This window comes from Macrobrachium nipponense, chromosome 33 (assembly GCF_015104395.2).
Source record: "Macrobrachium nipponense isolate FS-2020 chromosome 33, ASM1510439v2, whole genome shotgun sequence".
Classification (NCBI taxonomy): domain Eukaryota; kingdom Metazoa; phylum Arthropoda; class Malacostraca; order Decapoda; family Palaemonidae; genus Macrobrachium; species Macrobrachium nipponense.
In genome coordinates, this window is record NC_087219.1 from 43,666,352 (window position 1) to 43,676,984 (window position 10,633).

Genomic DNA, 10,633 nt, shown 5'->3' on the forward strand with positions numbered 1-10,633 from the left:
AATCAGAAATATTAAAGCAAACTATAGAAAGACAAAATTATGAGCAATTTATCAAAAGGAAGATATGAAAAACTAAATCTAAAATTAAATCTAGAAAATACAAAAAGAACATCAGCGTAGAACAAGGACGCTGAGATTTGAGAACATACCTCATCTAATTGCTCAAAGTCATTGAACAAGTCATTCATGAATACTAAAAAAAGCCCCGTTTTCTCTCATTAACATAACTAACAATGCAAGATTATGACTGACGAGATGTCCCCTCCCATTGGCTCCTGTGACAACAGATCATCAGAGATATATTTCTACTCACCAAAGAAATCCTCTGAAGGGAGTCATCACACGACTGTTTCCATCAGGGGAAATCCTCTCATTTCTCCAAACTTCGCTCGTAAAGGAAAACATTAAACGCTAAAAGGGAAAAAATAATAAAGGGAGCAATGAATAGAAAAACAACGATCAAATGAAAACGTAACATCAAATAAAATGGATGGCGTAAAAACAAAAGAAAAAAAAGGCCGAGAAAGCAATTAAAGGAAGACATCAAAAGTAGGAATGACAAAAAGGGATAAAAAACGGTTAAGTAAATCGGAAGACATCAGGAAGTCTTGGCCTTAGCAATGTTCCCTAATTAGATGTGATCCTAATGAAGGGCTCCCAAAGAGAGAGAGAGAGAGAGAGAGAGAGAGAGAGAGAGAGAGAGAGAGAGAGAGAGAGAGAGAAAAAAGGCTAGTGACGAAGATTTCCTTTCAACATGGACTATAAGTGGGACAGGCGCTTATCAGCTGATACCAAGCAGTTTAGTTTATGTCTTTCGAAGCAATTCGTTACCGACGCAGCTTGGTCATGCAACAGGCATGATAAGTCTTTTATTATTATCAGAGAAGAATGAGGTTTTTGTATCAAAAGACGTCTTTTCTTAATACTGGAAAGAGGTTCCTATCTTGTTTCCGGATCTCTTTGCAAGGTAAGGGCATTTTGCAATCATCATCATATACGTATATTCTTTACAGACAAACATACACATATAATATATATATATATATATATATATATATATATATATATATATATGTGTGTGTGTGTGTGTGTGTGTGTGTGTAGCTGAATCGCGAAAGTTTGGAACGTGATGAATATATATATAAAGGTAGAAGCCGCGAAGGAAAGTGAAACAACGGGATGTGCTGCTAGATCTTTCGACTCATTTACTTAGCTAGGTCATTTACTTAGCTAAGTCGAAAGATCTCGCAGCACACTCCGTTGTTTCACTTTCCCTCGTGGCTGCTACCTATATATATATATATATATATATATATATATATATATATATATATATATATATATCTTACACGTTTGCCTTTTGGAGAAATTGGCTCGTCTTACCAGGGTGTGACCCACTGCAGTTGTTTAACGATCATGATGATGAATTAGACATTAACAGAGACATATGTTTGGTTAGGCGTACATCCAAACCCCTGAATTACACACACACACACACACACATGTATATATATATATATGTGTGTTGTGTGTGCGTGTATTAATCCGGTAACATCTGTATTGCTATTCGAACTTGAGCCATGATCTGACAACGAAAGTTTATTTAAATGATTCTGACGACTTAGGAATACGGACTACAGAAGTTGCATATGCAAAGGGGGTAATCATTGAAAGGGAAATGGAGATGACTATAGTAGAGTCACAATACCCATGCATCTGATGTCTAGGCCAGTCCCTTACGACGCTCCTGATTGGCTCTTGATAGGCCAATCACAGGGCTGGAAACTCTTACTCTCTCGAGAGAGTTCACATGGGTAGGATCTACGTATGTTCCATTTCTCCTGAGGGATACGTTTTTCAAAAGTATTCCTCAGGAGAGTTGGAACGTAGATCCTTCCCATGTGAACTCTCGAGGGAGACTGAGAGTTTCCAGCCGTTTGATCGGTTTATCAACAGCCAATCAGGAGCGTCGTAAGAGACTGGCCTAGACATCAAATGCACGGTTGATGTGAATCTACTATAGGACACGTAATCCGCATCAACCAAAAGATAAATGAAAGCGATAGCGCCAGCTAGACTCAGCTGGGTGTCCCAAGAAGAGCCACATCTACCCGGATGAGAATTGTGGGACAGAAGCTGGAGATGAATTGCAGAAGAGATAGTGAAGGCGAGGCCTGATTGCACAGTGTCTTTGGGACGCACGGCTTTGTAGGCGATGTCTGCCCAGAATACTCACATACGCGCTTGTGCGCACACACACACACAGACACGTTGTTCATGATTTGTCATTCGTCGATCGTTTTGTTTTTAAATATTTGCTCAATAAAAATATGGTTTTGCCACAACTAGTTTTTATTTCTTTATTTTTTTTTATCTTGTCGTTTATAATGTATTATGTCTTGTATTTGTAATTTAGCGCTTTTAATGTACTTTAAGGACCACCTGAGACGTACTTCCTCTTACAACAGTCTTCTATTTTTCGAGTTACCAGTACCCGCCATATCTTAGAACATATATACAGTATATGTATATATATACACATACATTCACAAACACAAACACACACACATATATATGAATGTCTTTTACTGTAATACAACAGTATATGAAAATAAAAGGGCCATAAAACACTATTTGAACGTTGCAACCATATATTTCGAGCACTTCCTTCTCTGCTCCTGATCGCTGAGACTATATGTTACCAGTGATCAGGAGCACAGAAGGGAGTGCTCGAAATATATATTTGCAACGTTCAAATAGTATTTTATGGGCCTTTTGTCTTCATATATATATATATATATATATATATATATATATATATATATATATATACACATACATACATACATACATACACACACATATATATAATATATATATATATATATATATATATATATATATATATAGATATATATATATATATAGATATAATTTGAATGCTGTAACCTCCAGCGCCTTCCCCTCCAAAACTGAGAGGTGCAGGAACAGAAAATATTTGCATAATTGTATGTGTTTATGTACACGTGTAAATAAACAAATAAAATATCAAGTGTGAATCTTGAACGCACCCTGACACATTAGAACCGTGGTAAAGGAATGACCACAGAGGCAAAAAGCCCAAAAGCTGGTCGAAGGAGCCGGGTGAAGAAAGATGGGATTGGAGCAGAGAGAGAGAGAGAGAGAGAGAGAGAGAGAGAGAGAGAGAGAGAGAGAGATAGATGGAAGCGTTTAAGCAAGATTAATTATTCTTCCTCTCCCGTAGCCTTCTTTTTGAAATCAGATATCTTATACCCCACCACAGCCTCCCCCCCCCCTTTTTTTTTGCCCCGTCCCCAAAACCGCCCCCGACCACTTTTTTTTTTTTTTTTTTTTTTTTCTTTAAGTGTCTGTGGTTCAGAAACTTATCACTGTTTCCTTCCCTTATAAACGTGTCCTGCCGTACCTTAATTAATTGAGAAAATTAAGCAAAACTTTCCTAATAATATATATATAATTAATATTAGAGAAAATTAAAATATTTAGATAATATATATATATATATATATATATTATTTATATATATAATGTATATATATGTTTAGAAATCTTACCTTTCCTTATAACTAGTCCCTTTGCGATTCCTACACATATTACTTTTTTTTATTTAGCGTTCTGCGTGCCTGTCAGTTACTGAGGAACTGAGGAGACCTGATAGTTTTTTTTTTTTTTTTTTAACTTTTATCCTCCTAGTCTCTTCGCTAGTTCAAAAACTATTTATTTATTTCCTTTATAAACTCGTTCTAAGTGTCTAAAAGTAACTAAGGAACTGTACAAATTTTAAATCAAAATTTCTTTTTAAATAATATACTTTTTTTCTCTTCCCAGACTCTTTGCTGCTCCAAAACTAATTAATACTTTTTTCCTTCAAAAACGTGGTCTACTTGCCTATACGTAATTGAGACACTGAAAGGACTTAAAATATTTTTTTTCTGACTTGTTTTTTCTCTGGCGGCTCCAAAACTCATTATTTTCTTTTCTTTATCAACGTGTTCAATGTGTCTGTAAGTTACTGAGAGCCTGAAAATACTTTTTTTTTTTTTTTAGAAATTTTATTTCTAATTTTTTTTTTACCAATCTCTATGCGGCTCCAAAGCTCATCATTATGATATTTTCTTTTTTTATATACGCGTTCAATGTGCATACAAATAACAGAGATGCTGAACAAAATCTATTGTTATTTTTTCAGAATTTTTTTTTCTCTCTTCCTTTGGCGACTCCAAAACCTAACATTATTTTCTTTTCTGTATGAACGTGTTTTACGTGGCTGTAAGTTACTGAAAACATGAATGATTTTTTTTTTTTTTTTTTTTTTTTTTTTTTTTGCGGCTCCAAAACTCTTCATTATTTTTTTCCATTTATAAACGTGTTCTACGTGACTGTAAGTTACTGAGAACCTGAAAAAAACCTAATATTTTTTTTTCCTCAGAAACTTTATTTTTTTCCGCAGTCTCTTAACGACTCCAAAACTTATCATTATCATTATTATGATTTTTTTTTGTATAAACGTGTTTTACGTGGCTGTAAGTTACTGAGAAACTGAAAAAACCTAATATTATTTTTTTTCAGAAATTTTATTCATTTTTCCCCAAAATTCTTCATTATTTTCGTTTCTTTATGAAAGTGTTCAATGTGCCTACGACCTGACAAACTGGAGAAGGTAAAATAGTAAACAATTTCTTGGGGTGTGAGTGCTCTTCGCTGCTTAATTTTCGCGCTGATTCTTACAACTATTATTGCTAGTATTATAATCAGAACTAATATATTTATTAATACAGAATAATATAATTGTTCCTGATATCACTACAACAGTAAGTACGCCACAGCTACCAATTCTATTTAATAACTACTAATAAAACAGAAAGGAAAAACGGACTTTTTCTTATGCTATTAAAAATATCGCGAATTTTTTCTAGAGAAAATTTTACGGTACAAATAAAAAGGGCATGATATGTATTTTCATTTCTTTAACATTATCGAATGCACTCACTATCTTTTTCAAATAGCAGTAAATAAAACCTGATTTTTATCCATTAAAATAAGGGATAATACTAAAAGAAATACACACACAATGCACACAAATCTTTCTTCACAACAGGTGAAAATTTTTTCTTGAATTATGCATTGAGATTTTTGTTGCACTCACTTCTTATGCTCCCCTCATCTTAGTAAGAAAAAAATATATGTGGAAAACACTTGAATAATTGTAAAATAGAGACAATAGTTAAAACAAAAAAACTGACAAAAACAACAAAAAGTAGAGGCGACGAAGTCTCGCCCCATAGAAAATAAAATAAATATTTTTTATTTTATTTTATATGTAAAAGCGACAAAGTCCTTTCCCCAAGGGAACGTTCGTTTATTTGTATGGTGTTTTTACGTTGCATGGAACCAGTGGTTATTCAGCAACGGGACCAACGGCTTTCCGTGACATCCGAACCATATCGAGAGTGAACTTCTATCAACCAGAAATACATATCCCTCACCCTTCAATGGAATGGCCGAGAATCGAACTCGCGGCCACCGAGGTGGCAGGCCCCGACCATACAGTCCACGCCACTGAGGCGTTCCCAAGAAGATATAAAGTAAAAAATGAGAAAATGAACGAAAAGTCAAATCAAAGTGGAGTAGTTGGTACCTTCATCAAAAAAAAAAAAAAGTAAAAAAAAAAAAAAAAAAGAAAAAAAAAAAAACTTTCGAAAGAACGCTATTGCTCTTCTCAATCAGAGTCGGCTTTAGTAAGAGAGAGAGAGAGAGAGAGAGAGAGAGAGAGAGAGAGAAAGTTTCTGATAGAGTTTCCGACCAATTACAACTCGAAGCGCCGTTTCCCTGAGCGTCTTAAAAGCTTCTCCCGATGTGGAGGTAATAACATCGTTCACTGCGTCTTAAGTTGTCATTAAATAAGAGTCTCGTTAGCCATGCTCGGGAATATGGACGGCTGAGGACGTGCATGACACAGAGAGAGAGAGAGAGAGAGAGAGAGAGAGAGAGAGAGAGAGATAACAATTTACACTTAGGAAAATAGAGGTTAAGGCAGAGAGAAGGATTTGAAATACAATTGAAGCTATCAAGAGAGAGAGAGAGAGAGAGAGAGAGAGAGATAAAAAATTTACACCTAAGAAGGTAGAGGTTCAGGAAGAGAGATAAGGATTTGGAATACATATTGAAGCGATCGATCGAGATCGATCGATTGATCGATCGAGAGAGCAATTTACACCTAAGAAGGTGGAGGTTAAGGCAGAGAGATAAGGATTTGAAAAACAAATTGAAGCGATCTATAGATTTTTAAGAGGTCCGTGTGTCTTTGTGTTTGTGTGTGGACATGTTTATGCGTGTGAGTGTGTGCGTTTCAGAGAGAGAGAGAGAGAGAGCCTGTCAAGTCCAATAAGTCATGATGAAAGACTGATTAGCGAGAGATGAAAATTTAGCATACCAGAATCGTTATTTTGGTAGTGGAGAGAGAGAGAGAGAGAGAGAGAGAGAGAGAGAGAGAGAGAGAATGAATTCCCATCTGCAGCTACAATATATATTGCCTTACTCCAAAAACTGGACCCCCCCCCATTCCAAATACCCCAAAATTCGTCACCGTCCAGTGTATATCTCAAGCCGAGAATCAGAGACACACTCGACAAAGTTTTAGTGCCAGAAGTCTTGAGACTAATGTTTACTCTGGGACTTTCTCTTCTTCTTCTTCTTCTTCATCTTCTTCTTCCTCTTCTTCTTCTTCTTCTTCTTCTTCTTCTCCATATATCCACGGACTTTTCGAGGCGCCTTTCAGAATTCATTGACGCAAACAAAAATGAACGAGATTTTTGTCCTTTAAAGTGGTGACGACGATACCAATTTTTTATTTTTTTATTTTTAGCGGATTGGAAAATACTTCACGATTGTGAAAAGAAGAAATATCTTTTATGGTGACGAATCTGCGAATTGTATATGAGATTTTCGAGATCTTGTCCCTTTTGCTTGTCTGTCTTTCAAATACTTTTTTTTCAATAAAATACGCATTTTTTCGGTTAAATGCCATTGCTTTAGAAGGGCATACAAGGACACAAAACGCACATACAAATAAATGTGTAATTGTTGGGGTGCAGCGGAGACAAAGCATTATTAATAAAAAGAAAACCTTGCAGTGAGAGATAATTAGGATAAATGGAAAGTACTGGAACTGTTATTAAAACTAATTGAAAAAGTTCATTAAAACAAAACGAATAACTGAACAGAGAAAATGAATTTCATGTTATATAGTAATTAATCTTGGAAGCGTTACAAACACACACACATTTATATACAGCATATATATATATATATATATATATATATATATATATATATATATATATGTGTGTGTGTGTGTGTGTGTGTGTGTGTGTGTGTGAGTGTGTGTGTGCATATGTATGTAGAATATGGTTCTCGTTGTCCAGTTGTTAGAAAAATAATTCCATCCATTTAAACCGTATGATACTTCTGTTGACCTAAGCAATGAATTATTTACCTGATAGTTGGCCAGCTGTGAGGATCACAAGTAGAAGAGAGAAGGCAAAAGGATAGCAATCTTATCTGATAAATACTTGCTAAGAATCGGAAGTCTACGAACATCTGGAGGCATTTCTATAAGGAGAAAAGTTGACGAAACAAACGCAGATAATATGGGAGTGGGTTAACCCTTCCCCCCCACAAAAAAGAAAGAAAAAAAAATTCTGTGTGAGACAACCTTCAACCTGTTGGTCCGGAAAGTCTTTGAATACCGTCCTTGTAATTACGCGGGTTAAGCCGGGCCAGGAAAAATGCTAAACAAATTAGGACGAAATTCTACTGTAGACGAGGGAGGGACTTACATTACGCTGGGAAATTAATGAACACAATTACTCTTACCGTATCGGACGTTAAAAGTCCTAATTACTAGATCTCTCTGATGAATGGGTTGCATTACCCGTTTCCCAACGCCCTAACCCCCCACAACTTAACCCCCCCCCCTCTCTCTAATCACCTGTTTGGTACTAATGCCCCATATCCTTTACTCAGTTCTCTCTCTCTCTCTCTCTCTCTCTCTCTCTCTCTCTCTCTCTCTCTCTCTCTCTCTCTTCCCTGGCGTGAGACAGAAACTTAGTACTGTCATTTACTCCAATTTTATTTCTCTCTCTCTCTCTCTCTCTCTCTCTCTCTCTCTCTCTCTCTCTCTCTGCTCTTCTCTAGCGTGAAACAAACTTTGTACTGTATTTTTATTGTCTCTCTCACCAGCTTCAGCGAAACGCTTTGTATTCTCTCGTTATTCAACTTATCTCTGATTCAACTTGAGAGAGAGAGAGAGAGAGAGAGAGAGAGAGAGAGAGAGAGAGAGAGAGAGAGAGAGAGAGAATTTAAAACCGCTGAATAATTAGTTTCAGATGAGGCTGTTACCTGAAATTCAGTAGGTGGGGATTTGCAGCCAGTCATAACCAAGTTGAGAAGTATGAAAGGAATAAATGAAGTATTGTAAACTGGAAAAGACTGCATACAACTTATTTTTTTAAATTTACATTGTGATGATCAATATTAATGGAAGAAAATAATTATTAGTTGATAAGTCTGATGGGGACAAATGATTGATTGTAAAAGAGAAAAGACTTTGTATATAACTTATTAATTTTTTTTTAATTCCTAAGGCCACCATGCGTCTTAAGGATATAAATCTATACGTGAGATTACTAGCAGAGGAAATGATATTGTGAAAAAAAAAGCTATTGGTTTTCTCATCTCATAAATCAGCTTATATTGACAATCATCGGTTTTAGATTGGTATCATTCTCGTTCACTTAGAAAACATCGCTGAATCTCGTATCGTACCCAGTTATTTGATAGTTACACATAATAATATAATAATTATCAATGCAATCAATAGAGGTATAGAGAAGGCACATGAAAGTAACACACAAATTTCATTATGAATTCTAGCTGACAAAATTATTTCATATTTTCATCAAGGCAATGAATGAATAATTGGAATTACAAGCGAACAGAAAACACTAAGATAAGGCAGGAATTTCTTGATAATTTCTATTGATTAAAAAAGGAATTTTATGAAAAGGCTTTCTACTACATAATTAACGGTGGCAGAATCCATAATATTATTATATATTTTTACAATTGAACGAATATCTAAATCATGAAAGACAGCCATCGTCTGTGACTTGAATAATTTTTTTACGATTTTCCCTTCTATATTTTAATACTACTCCCCCACTGGTTCTATTCTGTCCCGTACAGGAAGAATAGTACTACGCTCAGGGCAAATCTTATTTTCAAAGTCAGAGGCCGTAAACCTTTCCGCAGGAATCCTTGGAAGGATCTGACCTTTTAAGGATTCTAATCCCCTCTGATCCACTGAATGGAACCCATGACCAGAAATCCTAAATAAAAGCTTTTTTTTTTACAAGGTTCCCCGCCACCGCCCCCCCCCCCTCTCTCTCTCTCTCTCTCTTCCCTTTAGATTATCAAGCATTTAAGGTCAATAATTCTGAGTATTTCGAAGTAATTCACCCTAAACCTCTCTCTACATAAATAATCTGAAATTATACGCATGCGCTTAGAAGTCAGGACAAGGAGGTTAGACTTCCTTTCTCTCTCTCTCTCTTTCTCTCTCAATGCAAATATTATATAATAGAGAGAGAGAGAGAGAGAGAGAGAGAGAGAAGAGAGAGAGAGAGAGAGAGAGAGAGAGTCTAACCTCCCTGTCCTGACTTCTAAGTGCATACGTATAATTGAATTAAGAGTAACTATTTTAACTTTTTTCCACTTGAAAGTATGTATATATATATATATATATATATATATATATATATATATATATATATATATATATTATATAAGGTCTAAGGTCTACAATTATATATAATTTCAAGTGCCATAAATTCACTCTAAATCTTTCTCCAATGCAATAAGCATTATCAAGGGTTCAGGATATCATTTTATGAAAATGTATTGCGTCAACTCTTTCCGTATCTCAGGAAGTTTGTGTGTCTGTCTGAATTGAACCCATGACAGAAATCCTAAATAAATACTCTTTACCCTACAAACTCTCTCTCTCTCTCTCTTATGCATATCAAGCATCTAGATCTACAGTTATATGCGGAGATAACCATTATACAAATTTATAGATATCATGTCGGTGAATATATAACATTAAGGCTGTCTCTTCTTGTATGTTTCTCTGAATGCAACTCGTGACCGGGAATAAAAGATCTTTTTCCCTACAGGTTCATCTCTCTCTCTCTCTCTCTCTCTCTCTCTCTCTCTCTCTCTCTCTCTCTCTCTCTCTTCCCGTATAAATATTAAAGATATATGGTCTGGGAAGGTACCTGTGTTCGTACTTTCAAGTAAAAAAAAAAATGGTTAAAATAGTTACTGTAATTCAATTAAATGCATGAACTTTCAAGTAGAAAATAGTTAAAATAGTTACTCAAATTAAATTATACGTATATGTACTTTCAAGTAGAAATAAAATTAAAATAGTTACTCTAATTCAATTATATGTGTGAACTTTCAAGTAAAAAATAGCTGAAAATAGTTACTCAAATTCAATTATACGTATATGTGCTTTCAAGTAAAAAAAAAA

The 10,633-nt window shown here is 35.1% G+C and overlaps 1 protein-coding gene across 8 annotated transcripts in view; it reads right to left on the reverse strand.

The window, feature by feature from the left end:
* The window catches only part of LOC135203132 (sushi, von Willebrand factor type A, EGF and pentraxin domain-containing protein 1-like), a 257,130-nt gene that overhangs the window by 48,442 nt on the left and 198,055 nt on the right, over positions 1–10,633 (reverse strand). Inside the window, exon 3 of one of the 8 annotated variants that reach the window (XM_064232785.1) lies at positions 314–411. The exons of the other annotated variants lie outside the window; for them this stretch is intronic. The gene's annotated coding sequence lies outside the window, so the exon portion shown is untranslated. The remainder of the gene's footprint in view (positions 1–313; positions 412–10,633) is intronic. 8 annotated transcript variants of the gene reach the window in all.